Here is a 14,007-nt window from a genome sequence, read left to right as displayed (position 1 = left end):
TGCGTTGGTCATTATTTAGTCTCCCCTTTCTCCTGTGACCCACGCCCTTCTCACATGCTTTCACCTTCCAAACAGCTTTTAAATCTGTCCCCTTCTCTCCCGCTGCAGTGTTCCAGCTTCTGTCCCAGCCGGGCTGTCCTGACTGTTCCAGATCTCGGCTCTCCTGTCAGCACCACCTGACTCCACATTATCTGGGGAAAGGACATTTTCGAAAACACGACCTGGTCACCTCTACCCTCTGCTTGAAATCCTTGTGTCGCTCCCCAGCCTACAGGACAGAGTTCAGACTCCTCAGTTTGGCATTGCGGGGTCCAGCCCTGTCGACTCCTCTATTACCTCTTTCCAATGCCCCTTGCCCTTCTGGCAAAACCTAGCTGTCCTGTGTGCTCTGAGCACATCTGGAGATTTAGCAGCTCTGTGTCTTTGTACACCTCTTTCTCCACCTGGAACACTCTTTGTCTACCTACAACCCTCCCCATTCACCTCTGCCTCCAGCTCTGTGAATCCTGTCCTGATTCCCCCAGAGCAGCGGGTTGGGAAGTTAGATTATTCTCGCAGCAAAGGTGGATGATTCCCAAGCTGAAAGTGGCTGGGGTGTCCAGTCCCAGCTGGAGCTGTTGACAATGCTACATGCCGCTCCTGTAGGTTGGGCGCCAGGTCAAGGCCCGCCACATGTTCCTGGAGACTGTCCCCACGGGACTGGTGATAATCAGCCTTGCAGCTTGCTCCAATCTGTGACCAACTTGGCTCCAGCCACCTTTCCCTCACTGCCCCGGCGCCAGGCCCGCGCCCTCCTGGCAGCGCTGCCACAAGGAAGCTGGCATCAAAGACGGACAACAGAGTCAGAAAGGCTCTACAAGATCAGCCAGTGTGCCCCTGCCTGGATTGCAGATGGAGAAATTGGGGCCCAGAGAGGGACAGTGGCTTGCCCAGGGTCACACAGTGATGAAAGGTATAGTCATGCCTGGAGCCCAGCTCTTCCAGATCGTATCAGATAGTTTAAAAAAAAAAAAAAGAAAAAATCAAAGGAAACCTTGAGATGTGCTAGCAAGGGCCTGGGGAGGAGTGCCTTGAAATTGACCAGACAGGGCAGGCCTCCCTGAGGCTGACCCCAGGGGGTGAGGCAGAGGACTTTAGTGGGGACCAGCTTGCCGTTTTGGTCTGAGCAAGGTGAGTGAGCAGAGATGCACTCAAAGGCAGAGCCTGCTCATGATCACGTGAGGCCGCAGAGACCCCCGGGAGGGTTCGCATTTTAGTCCATATAAGGGAACAACACAATGGAGTTTTGGCTCTGATCTGAGCAGACAGTTCTGCAAACACATACAGATGGCCAACAGGCACCTGAAAAGATGTTCAAATTCATCAGCCATTGGGGGAATGCAAATCAAAATCATAGCGATACCATGTCGTACTCACACAATCCAAAAATTGGGTACTTAGGGTTAGTGAGGATGAGAAAAAACTTGAATCCTCATACACTGACAGTGGGGATGTCAAAGGTTCGGCTGTTGGGGACCTGGGAGGTGCCCTCGGTTAAGTGTCCCACTCTTGATCGGCTCAGATTGTGATCTCGGGTCATGAGATCCAGCCCTGCACGGGGCTCCAAGCTCAGCACACAGTCTGGGTAAGACTCTGCTTCTCCCTCTGCCCCTCTACCCCTCTATTCATGTGTGCGCTCTTTTTCTCTCTCTCTCTCAAATAAATAGGTAAGTCTTTTTTTTTTTTTTTTTTTTTTTTTTTTTTAAGTTTCAGCCTCTTTCGGACTGCCTGGGTGGCTCGGTCATTAAGCGTCTGCCTTCAGCTTGGTCATGATCCCAGGGTCTTGGGATCGAGCCCCACATTGGGCTCCCTGCTTCAGATGAGCCTGCTTCTCCCTCTCCCTCTGCCTGCTGCTCTCCCTGTTGTGCTCTGTGTGTGTGTCAAAGAAACAAATAAATAAAATCTTTAAAAAAAAAAAATGTCAGCTGCTTTGGAAAACACTAATAGTTCCTCAAAAGGTTAAACATTGTATTCTTACATGGTTTAGTAATTCTACTCCTAGGTTCATCCCCAGGAGAAATGAAAAGATATGTACTCAAAATCAGTACATACATTGTTCATAGCAGAATTATTTATAATAGCCAAAAAAGTGGAAACAAGCCAAATGCCCATCAACAGAATGTGGTGTATCCATAAATGGAATATTATTTTGGCCACATCAAGGAATGACGTATTGATACGTGTTACATGCAACATGGATGAAATCTGAAAACATGCTCAGTGAAATAAGCCAGACACAAAAGGCCATCTATTATTCCATATAATCATACATTACATGATTCCATTGATAGGAAATGTCCAGAAGCGGTACATCTCTAGACACAGAAAATAGATTAGCGGCTCCCAACCTTGGGTAGGAGTGGGGATGGATTGGGGAATGACAGTTAATGAGTACAAAGTTTCTTTTGGGGGTGATGAAAACGAGATCTGCACTTAGATCGTGGTGATGGTTGCACAGCATACTGAAAAACAGTGACCTATAGACTTTAAACGGGCGAGTTTTAGGTCATGTGAATTATGACTCTATGAAGACTTAATTCTGTTTTGAAGGCCACTCTGGTTGCTGTTGGGGGCAGAGTAGCAGCAAGGAGGTCAGGCACCAACAATGCGATCATAGGCTTAGAGTGTCCAGTGCAGAGGAGGGACACAGTGACTGTGTGCATGGCTCGCACAGGCTGATTCCTGTTCAGGAATGTCCTTCTCTTCTTAGCCAGGCTTTTTAAACCCTGTACTGTTGATATTTTGCGCAGGATCATTCTTCTGTACGGAGGTACCGTGGGATGGGAATCACGGGATGAACAGCCGCACCCCTGTTGCCACTCTCCAGCAGTCAGCACATCCCCCCACCACAGCTGCAACAATCAAAAGTACCTCCTAGAGGACTAAACTGACCCCAACGGAGAACTGCTGCTCTAACCTCTTTTGCTTAGCTGCTGAATTCTTGAGTACCCTTCCAGGATCATTTCCCTTATCATCTCTTCTGGGGAGCTTTCATCCTTCATTCTCCAAAATCGCCCAGTTTCTTTTCTTTTTTCTCTTTTTTTTTTTTTTAAGATTTTATTTATTTATTTGATAGACAGAGATCACAAGTAGGCAGAGAGGCAGGCGGACAGAGAGAGGAGGAAGCAGGCTTCCTGCTGAGCAGTGAGCCTGATGTAGGGCTCTATCCCAAGGACCCTGGGATCATGACCTGAGCCAAGGGCAGAGGCTTTAACCCACTGAGCCACCCAGGAGCCCCTAAAAGTCGCCCAGTTTCTTAAACAAAGCCCCATCACAGCCCTGATTGCACCGTGCATGCTCCACCCCACAGCTGCGTAGACATGACACCTTACGCACTTTGGGTCCCCAGCATCAAGTACAAAACCTGGCCCTTTGGAGGTTGCTATGGTCCCATTGCCTCACCTGCCAAGTGCAGAGGTGCACTGCCTGCCTCCCCCAGGGTTTCCGTGATTAGTGCTCAAATGTGGGTTAACTGATCTGTCCACCCCTCCTGACTCTCGGTAGGAGGGTAGGTTCCAGATCCAGATGGCCTGGGTGGCCTGGGATTGCTGTGGGATGCTGGGCAAAGTGACTGAGTTTTCTGACTCTTGGTTTCTTCTCTGTAAAATGGGGGTCCTGATAATGCCCACCCTGTAGGTTGTCATAAACACATAGCAAGAACACAACAAATGTCAGAAACTCTTGGTGATAATAATTTACTATTCTTTCTTTTTTCTGGGGGGCCTTCCAGGATTCAACACAGAGGTGGCCTTGTCACTGGTAGGTGTTGCTGTGTGAGCCCTGTCCTGGATGCTGGCCAAGAGGAGGTAGGGGTGGGTCCACTAGGAGAATATTACAAAAAATATGGAAAGTTCAGAAATTATAAAGAGTCAGGGAACAAATCCCCCATAATTCTGCCACCCACAGGCATATACAATCAACACTCTTTGGTCTATTTCCTTCTAGTCTTTTTTCTAAGTGCTTTTTTTTTTTTTTTTTAAGATTTTATTTATTTATTTGACAGAGATCACAAGTAGGCAGAGAGGCAGGCAGAGAGAGTGAGAGGGAAGCAAGCTCCCGGGGGATTAGAGACCTCTATGCGGGACTCGATCCCAGGACCCTGACATCATGACCTGAGCCAAAGGCAGTGGCTTAACCCACTGAGCCACCCAGGCGCCCTTTTTTCTAAGTGCTTGCCATGAATCTGTGACCATCCCCTATATATGCATATGCAAACGCATATCCTCATTCATTAAAAACTCTCCATTTTCTGTAGTCACATGGCTGTCCCATAATTTACTTAATTGATTCCCTACTGGACATTTAGGCACTCTCTGATTGTTGATGAATACCTTGCATTTGAAAGAACTTCGTTCATACTCCCATAATTTCATTTGGATGTTCTCCTTGCTTTTAAAACATTTTTGGCAAAGAGACCTCTCTAGCCTGCTGGGACACCCTTTTTCCCATAGCTAGGCATCCATTTTCTCATCATCAGGGATTTCCTCCCCCAGGCTGAGCTAAATCCTTGGGATTGTGACTTAATCCTGTTTCCCCTTCTGTGGACATTGGTGGAGATGGACCACAGCTGGCCTTGTCTTCTCCTTGGATGCATCAGCTGGGAGGGTCAGTTTATTTAGTCAACAGTGGATGGATAATGAAAAGGAGAAGCAGCCAAGGCCAAGGTTAATGGGGACGAGGTTAACTGGGACAAGGTGGCAGAGGAAGAGAAGTTGGCTGGCTGGGGTTAGCCAGCCTCATATCAGCTTCCTATATGCTATTGACTAGTGACCTTATTTCCTTCTAGATCCCTAAAGAAATCACCAGGCAAAGGTACACCAACCCCGTTGCCAGACTCAGACCCACTTTCTCCTGTGTACATAAACAGCAGCTCTTCCTAATACATGTAGAACAAGAAACCAGTGCTGCCTGGGCCCCAGCCAGGTGCCAGGTCGCATGCTAGACACCTTCCAGACTCCTACTTTGGAGCCAGTGTGGTACCATCCAAGGTGCTTGGAAGCAGACAGATCTGGAACCAATCCCAGCATAGGCACGTCCTATCAGTGGGACTGTGTGTAAGCAATTTGCCCCTGTGAGACTCGGTTTCCTTGTCTGTAATTTGGGGGTTTAACGGCACCACCTTCCCAGGATCCTTGTGGAGACTAGAGCCCATACTGTATGCACAGCACCCCAAGTACCAGGCCTGCACAGAGCAAGAGCAGGAGAAATGTTATTTTCTCATTCCATTCAACTGTCATCATATCTCTCAGTCAAAGATGTCAATAAATGTAATCTGTCTCATTGCCTTTTATAACCGCCAGCAACAGGGCACTCATTAGTATGAATTTGTAACTTCCCATTACCAATAAGATACCGAGGCTCAGAGAGATTTCACCAGGAGGTTTTCAGGGCAGAAACTGTTATCTCACAGATTTCATGTCTCAGAGAACCATCAGGACGGTGTCTGGAGTGGAAGGGGGGTGCCCCCTGCCCCAATTCCCTGGGCCCTGTTTTATGCCTAGCTGGGCCACTGGCTACCTCTGGCAGAGGAGACCAGAGAGGACCTCCCCCACACAAATGAGTTTCCAGGAGGCAAGGAGAACCAGGACTCTGGCCATTGAAGTTAGGGTATGACAGCTGCCATTGGGGGACACCACAATCTGTACTTTACTGACCCACCTTCCAATCCTTAGAGCCTTCTCAAAGGGCCATTAGAGTCTCCACCCCAATTCACGGGATGGGAAACTGAGGTTCATATGGTCAAGGTCAACTGCAATTACTTAAGTGAGCGAGCTGGGATTCCCAGCGGAGGCCACTTGCCCAGCTCATCCCAGCTCATCCCAGAGGCAAACCCTGCCCGTCCTTGCTATAGGGACATAGGGCGGCAGCCCAGGAGGGCGAAGGCCAGATACTTGGGCTCCCTGAGGAACTCTGCGTCCCCTTCCCGCCCACCCCCAACCTTCTACTGGCTTTCCTAAAGCAGAATGTCGCTCCATGCTCCCGCAGACACAACGCCTCTAGAAATGCCACCGCTCAGAGCCGGGGTCAAAACAGCGGCTGTTTCGGTGCAAGTGCACTTTCCAAATCCACCCCTACTCGGGCACAGGGGACAACACGCCAGACCCCAAGCCCGGAGCACAGCTTCGGAACCGGGGCTGCATCCCGTCCTTGCAACGCCCCCTTGGCGCGCGTACGACCCCCCCCCCCCCGGGTCACAGAGAAGGAAACTGAGGCTCGCAGACGGAGAGAATCGTTCAAGGTCAGGCATAGTCTGCAAGCCGCGGGGGGGCCGGAGCTCGCACTCGGGGTCAGGGTCACGACGGCGGCAGGGACCCCACCCGAGCCGAGGCCCCGCGGGGAGGCGGCGGCCGCGTTACCTTGAGCTGCTGCACCGTGGGGCTCCGGCTTCGGCTCTGGGCTCGGCGGCGTCCTGCACTCGCGCCCGCTCGGCTCCGGGCAGGGATGGAGCGGGTGCTCCGCCCGCGCCCCGCGCCCCGCGCCTCGCGCCCACTTCCTCGTCCCCGCCCCCAACTCGCTCCTCCTCGCTCTCCGCCCCTCCCGCCCTCCCTCCCTTCCCTCTCCCGGGCTCTCCCGTTCCCCTCTCTTTCTCTCCCTGTCTCCTCCCGCCTCCGTGCACAGCACACTCTCTCTTCCTTCGCTCTGCTCCCTCCCCACAGTCCCTCTCCCCCGCGCTCCCCCACTTTCCCCTGGACCTTCTTTCCTTCTCTCCCTGGCTCTGACGCGGCCCCTTCCTCTTTCTTTCTGTCACACTATCGTCTTTCTCTCCTTTCCCCGCCTCACTTCCACCCACTCCTCTCCACCCCCAGCCCTGTCTGGGACCCAGAAGAGTAGAAGGAGACTCCCAGCTGTGGCCCCTCGCGATCTGGTGGCACCCCTGCCCAGCACCCTGCTCCCTGGAATCAGCCTACAGGAGGAAAAGGACTCGTTGCCTGGGAAAAGTCTGGATAATTCTGTGATCTGTGGAACTTCCGAAACCCCCAGGGAGGGTTTGTTCTAGTTGGAGGAAGGGATGGAGAAAGAGAAGACGAAGAGAGGAGGGTCTTGGGAAAGGGGCTTTTGGGGATGGAAAATGGAGGCTCAGATGGGGAAACCTATCTCTTAAATATCAAGGTGGCAAGGCTGCTGTACTAAGGGTGCAGACGTGGGTGGAGGGAGCCTGGTGGGCAGGATGGCCAAGGGCATTGTGCCAGACCTGGGGTAGTCAGCCCAGGGTAGGAGAGACAAGTGGTCAGACGAGCTGCCCTTCGTTGCTTGGGGAGCCTGACACGAGAAAGGGAGTTTGCCCAGGAGCTTGGCAAAGGAGAGCAGAAGGATGCCAGCTCAGGGGAGCAGACATTTCAGAGGCGTGCTCATGGTGATTGACACGCCACCCTAAGCCATTCTGGCACTATGGGCCTGGCCCTGTGCCTATGGGCTGAGATGCAGACTAGGGCCACAGTCCCCTGGAGCACCGGAGATCACAGTTTCTGGAGGAGGGTGTGGAAGGCCATGCATCCAGGTCACCAGTATCTTGGAATGATTGCAGGAGCCTCCAGGCGGGTCTGGGGCACTCTGTGCTTGCTCGCCTACAATCTACAAAGCCTCATAGGTCATCTCTAAAAAAGCGTAAATCAGATCACGCCTCTCTGTACTCCCTGCTTGAAACCCTTCCATGACTTCCTGTTGTAGTTAGGATAAAATCCAAGTACTCTATCACTGCCAACATGATCTGATCTTGTGTCTCACCACATTCTGCCTCATTCCATGTGCCTCAGCCACAGCCGCTTCCTACTTGTGCCGGGAATGGGCCACGCTGGACCATACCACAGACCGTTTGCACTGGCGGTTCCTTTTTCTGAGATTGCTCTTCCCCCACATCTTCCCGGGTGCTCAATGAGGCTGCATGGCCTAGTCATCTCACCCAAAGCAATCACCTCCTCGCCACAGTGCTTTTCACATCATGAAAACACTTACCAGTGTCTAGAACTTTTCATTTTAATGCTTATTATCTGCTTTACTGCTCCACAATGTAACCAGTGTTCATCTCCTCCCCTGAGCCTCCCGGGAGCCTGGAGCCCGTTACTGTAGCTGGATATATCACTAAGTGTCCAACAGATGTTGGTTGAATAAGTGAATGAATAAACACTATAATATATGTGTTTAGAAAAAAGAAAAGGTGTGACTGACGCTGCCAAGGGAAAAAAGATTGTCTTGAAATAGGAGTGGAGAAGTGGGGAGGGCCACAGGCCTGGAGGAAACAGCATGAAGACAGGTACAGGGTATTAGCTAACCTGGAGTTTGGGGAGTTTCTGCCTGGTGGGTCACCCGCAGAAACCCAGCAAAAAGCCCTGGTGGGGCTTTTAGGACACCTCAGGGATGCCAGTTAGGACTTGATCTTGTGAGCAATGGAAGCTGTGGCAAGTTTGGGGGGCTGCAAAGTCTGGGGTGTATATTCTGGAGAAGAGAAGGCTCCAACAACCTCTGTCTCTAGAAAGGGCTCTCTGAGGGAGTGAATGAGACTCTAGCACTTGGACCAATGGTAGAAATAGAATGAAACAGATTTGGACTCTGTAAAGAATTTTTTTAAGGATCTGTAAAGGGAAATGTGCTCTCTGTGGGTGAGATTATGGTCCTCTCCTATTCAGTGCTCTTCCCAGAGAAAGGACGCCATGTCTGTGACCTCTTTAGCCACTGAACTGGGAGAAATAATGCATCTTTGTTGTTGTAAGTCAGTAAATGTTGGGATGGTTTGTAACAAAGCAATGAATTGGATAAGGGGCCTTGGGGAGTATCAGTTCCTATCTCTGAGCCTATTTCCTTGATCATTAAATAAGAATAACAACAATATCTGCCTCAAAGAGTTTTGATGAGGCTCAGATGAAAAAAGAAATGGATAGTGCATTCATTCTTTCATTCTTTCAACACACGACCAGACCTACTATGTTTCAGGCCCTGGGTTAACTCTGGGATACTGAAATGAACCAGATAGGCGAGGGTCAGAAATGTAAGGAGGAAAAAGACAACGAACAAGGCAGATAATTTCAGCGAAAGATAATTGTTGCCTGGAAAGCAAAGCAGGGTAACGTAATTGAGAGTGACTGGGGGCAGTGCTTTGTTCACGATGGTTGGGGAAGGATTTTCTTAGCCCGTGACGTTTGAGCCAATGCGTACATGATGATATCGGGGAGCAGTGTTCCATGTAGGGGAAGCAGTAAGTGCAAATGCCCCAAGGTAGGGAGAAGTTCATAGTGGCTGAGTGCATGAGGGAGAGGGAAGATGTTTGGAGATGGTGTTGATGCAAGACCATGGTAAGGTGAATGGATTTAATCCTAAATGAAATGGAGCCAAGAAAGGATTTCAACAGGGAAGCGATAACCTTATGCTCTATCAAGCAAATTAGTACTGGAGTTATTGCTGGAGTCCATTCCTGGTTGGTTCCCCCACAGGTTGGGTTCCCCCACAGGTTGGTTCCCCCACTCCAGCTCTCAGAGTTTCCAGTTCTGTATTAATTCAGAAAAACCTTTGGAAACTACTAAACATGATCATAGAAGGAGTCATCGTTATAACTAAGAGGCTCCCCACCTTGCAAAAGCGTTTGGGATCTGATAGCCTAAGTGTTCTCCTTGCTCTGAATACTTAATAAAAACTATCTTTCAAAGGGAATGGAAGAAGCTTCTTATTCTGAGGAAACCCAAACCACTATTTGACCAAAATAGAAAAAAAAAAAAAAAAAAAAAAAAAAAAGAGCCTTTTTTGGATGAGTAATCTCTGCCGAGTCTGACAGCTTAAAATTGAAAAAAAAATTTGCAACAATTAAGATAACAAGTGACAAGGCATAGTGATGATAACATTGACTCGAGTAGTCTGCGGAAAATTCCGGTGAAACCCACTGGGTTTTGTCATAAGTTATTACTCATCTCTGTCCTGGGCTCTGGGGTGGCTCTGGGTTTGTGGTAGGGCACCCAGGACCGCAACTGGGATGTGTGGGGTGTAGAGTTTCTTGGCCGTTGTGTGCTCTGAGTCTTGAGAGAGGCTTTGGAAAGGTTGCAAGGCTGGGAGTCCCCGGATGGATGAGGTTGGTTCCTGCCTTACCACGGCTACTCCAAAGAGCCCAGACTTGGCTATTTCCCCAGTGTCTCCAACATTACAGATGCCCCAGTTCTGGTGTATGAGCTAGGAAGGAACACAATTTGTTGAATGCCCACCATCTTCTGTATACTGTGCTGGGGTTTTTGCATACGTCATCTCAAGTAATTCTCATCACAGCCCTGTGAGGTAGATACTAGGATTACCTGCCACCATCACCCCTTTATAGATGAGGATGCCGAAGCTCCGGAAGTCAGAGTTTTCTCCAAGATCCCACAGCTAGCTGGGGAATTCACTTCACCGGTTCCAAAGCCCCAACTTTGAATCAGTCTGCTCTCTTGTTGCACTGACTAGCAAGAAGGAGAATGTTCTGTGGGAACCCAGAGTTGGAAAGGATGCATTCAGCCTGGGTCTCCAGCCAGCCGGCCCATCCTGAGGATTCTGGACTTACCAGCCTCCATAATGGTTATGCGCCAGTTCCTTAAAATATATCTTTCTATATCCACAGAACCCTGACTAGTGCATAGAATAGGAGCTATTAGCCATTTCCTAAAGGAAGGATTTCCTAAGAGCAGCTGGAGGATGTGTTGGCTGATACAGGTAGTCCAGAACTGGGACTCAAGTAAGAGCACAAAGGCCCAGAATGACGGAAAAGCTAGATTTTGGACTCATGTGTGGCTGACCCTCCGAGAGCCTGGCCACATCATTAATCAGAGTCCTGGGAGGCAAGGAGTTTGGATGTGAAGGTCAGAAGATGAGCCGGAAGTCCAGCCAAAGATGACTTGGGTAGCTCATTTCTGATTCATGGGGGTGGGGCGTGGAAGGTGGAAGGCAGCAGGCACTGCTGTTGTCTACAACAGTGATTTCCACTCTGCTGTCCCAGCCTCCATTACAGGTGGAGATTGTCACATGACCTGGTTCAGCCAATGAGAGGAAATTTGGGAAAGGGGGGAAATTTCCCTCCTATAACGAGAGAGACAGGCACCCCTTCTCCTACTTATTCAGCTACTTCCTTTTTTGATCCTACAGCAGAGGCAGCCATGTTGTGACCATGAGGGAAAACTATGGGAACTGCAAAGAAACGGACTCAAAACCTAATGTTATAGGTCTCCTGGGGCAACTTTTTCACGTGGGAGAGAACAAGCCCCCTACGCCTTAAGTCAAGGTTTCCGTGATTCACGGCTGAACACATTCTGATTCAGGGAGGAAGTACAGAATTACAGTTATATGACCCCATCCCTAATTTGTTGCCCTTTGAAAGTATGGGGGGGGGCAATTTTCTTCTGCTGGAACATTTTCCCTCTCTATTCTCCATTAGCTCCTATGCAGGGCTTAGGTATTAGCTTCTGCACAAGTTCAACCTTAATTTCCCAGGCTGGGTCCGACGCCCCTCTTCAGAGGCTTCTTAGCCCTGTGCACTTCACAAGATGGTGAACACAAGATGGGTTTTGGTGGGGGTAGGAGGAATGAGGAGAGGGAGGGAGCCAGTGAATCTTGTATCCCTCAGCAGGCTTCCACTTTTGTCCATTCACCCCAGCCTACCACATGGCACCCCTAGCCACAAGGGCGGCTTACAACGTGACTACCCGTGACTGTGTTGCCCTTCTAGCCTCCACAGGGGGAGGCAGGCAAGCAGAAGAGGTCTGGGAGTGGAAGTGCTGAGTTGGTCATGATGCAGCATCTGCCACAAATGACAAAATATTTTATTAGTTTTTGACGTTTGACGTTTTATTAAATTTTTGACGTTTGAAAGTATATTATTTGTCTTTTTTTTTCTAAATGGAAGTACTTGTATTATTATTATTTTTTTTACCCATTCCAAGAGTAACAAAGCTTATAGTAAAACTTCAAACCATATGGGTTAAGTGAGTTTCCTGAAATCTTATTCCTCCAGAGATAAGCCTATGAATAATTTGATCTATAACACATTCCAGACTTTTATCTATGCATAAGAATATATTTTTTTTAGTCATAGATTTGTAAAGAAAAAAAAAATGGAAGAGGTGGTGGGTTTTTTTTTCCCCCCCCAGAAAGAACACAAAGCAACTTCAGAAAGAGATCACCACCGGCTGGATGAAAAGTGACGCCCTCCGTCCCCACCCTCTGGTCACTTCTTTCACTGTTCACTCCCTGGGGACCCAGGAAGGGATGCTGCTTCTCTCTGCCCATCTGCTCCGCTCTCTTCTCCTTCTTTCCTTATCAGCTCCTCCACTTAGGGAAGAAAGCTTCCTCACGGCTTTCTTCTAGTTTCCAAAAGAAAACCTATCTATGACCAGAATGTGAATTAATGGGACTGGGGAGGAAGTCACGTTCACACTGCCTTCTCCACTCCGATCCCTTCTCTCGGATGCTTGGGAAGGAGCTGTATGATGTCCATCCTTCCAGTTTCCTTGCTCTGCAGAGGCTGATGACGGTAGAAGCTACTGGTTACTGAGCACTTGGTATGTTTCCACTGTGGTTCTACAATAAGGTTTGCATCCTCATTAAAACAACCATTTGAAGCTGATATGGTTATTTCTCACTTTAGAAATGAGGAAATTGAGGTTAAGTAATTTGCTCAAAGCTATATGGCTAAGATGGCAGAGCCAGGATTCAAACCCAGGAGGTTTGAATCTGACACACAGAGACACATAATACTAGAAACATAAATTTAAAAATAGAAGTTTTTTTTATAAAATAAAACCCAGTAATTTTGTGCATCTTTTTCTGTATATAAAGATTTACCTGACTCTTTTAAATTCCTGAATGATACTCCATTATAGGGATGAACTAGACATTTTTTTTTAGCCCATCTCTTACTGATGAGCAGTAAGCTGTTCCCAATTCTTCCCTTTGCCACCTTCCTCACAAGAATGTCTGACTTGAGGCTTCAGCTCTTGAGGACAGGGATAGTGTCTAGGTCTTTAGTACCTGGTGTATACAGATGCTCAATGAATATCCACAGAAAGAATGGGTTAGTAGTGTGAGCTCCCCTCCTTATTCCTTTTTTTTTTTTTTTTTTTTTACCATTTTCTTGGCTGCTCTTGAGCATTTGTTCTTGCAAATTAATTTTCATTAATTTGCCAAGATCTTCTCCTAGGCACAAATGGGATTTTTATTGACTTTACAGTAAGTGAATGGGTCGACGTGAGGAGCGTCAACCCTACAACCCCAGGAAGGTGATCGCAGTCCCTTCCCCCAGCCCTCCTGCTTTGTTGGGCCATGCAGAGCTGCATCGTGTCCTCACTATAGGCCTTGCTTGCTTGTCCAAGGTTTATTGCTGGGTATTTTCCTTTCATTCTCGCTCTTCGGAAAAGGTGCTTTTGTCTATTAGAGTGACTGAATGCTTAGAATCTTGAGTTGGATTTCCTCTTGCTGGCTTCTGTGGTTCAGAGCACTGGCTTTGGAGCCTAGCAGATATGGGTGCTAAACCACTTAGTAAGCCTGTGACCTTGACAAATCATCCAACCACCATGAGTCTCAGTTTCCTGGTCTTTGACAGAGTAGAAGTAGTGTCTGTTGCACTGGGATACTGTAAGTGATGTCCTGCCATCCTGGGTGGTTTATTATTGGTCTATACAAAAAAAATATTTCTAACTCCCTCCCCCCCCGCCTTATCTCTTTGGCAGCTGGGGTACGTTTCTGTTCACTAAGTACGAGTACTAAGGACTTTTCGGATTCTTGAAGGTGATACTGATGTTGGCTGTGGAGATGCTGGAGGAGAATGAAATTGCCCTAAGACCCTATGGAGACTGGAGAGGGGAGATAAGAAATCTTGGGTGGGATGAGGAGTGTATGGAGGAAAGGTTCTGGGGAGAGAGAGAGAGAGAAGGGAAGAGAATAGATTGAGCGTGAGATATACCAAGTGACGGGAAAGGAGGGCAGAACCAATATGTCAAATGTCATGAGGATTTGGATGGGAAA

The 14,007-nt window shown here is 48.6% G+C and overlaps 1 protein-coding gene across 5 annotated transcripts in view; it reads right to left on the bottom strand.

The window, feature by feature from the left end:
* HRH2 (histamine receptor H2) overlaps positions 1-6,538 on the bottom strand; it is a 54,718-nt gene extending 48,180 nt beyond the window's left edge. For all 5 annotated transcript variants that reach the window (XR_009353870.1, XM_059174346.1, XM_059174345.1 and 2 more), the window contains exon 1: positions 6,396-6,538. The gene's annotated coding sequence lies outside the window, so the exon portion shown is untranslated. The remainder of the gene's footprint in view (positions 1-6,395) is intronic.
* Positions 6,539-14,007: the final 7,469 nt, after the last annotated feature.

The sequence above is a fragment of the Mustela lutreola genome, chromosome 5 (assembly GCF_030435805.1).
Source record: "Mustela lutreola isolate mMusLut2 chromosome 5, mMusLut2.pri, whole genome shotgun sequence".
NCBI classification, from domain to species: domain Eukaryota; kingdom Metazoa; phylum Chordata; class Mammalia; order Carnivora; family Mustelidae; genus Mustela; species Mustela lutreola.
The sequence above is the reverse complement of the archived record's forward strand: the minus strand, read 5'-3'. Positions and strand labels throughout refer to the sequence as shown.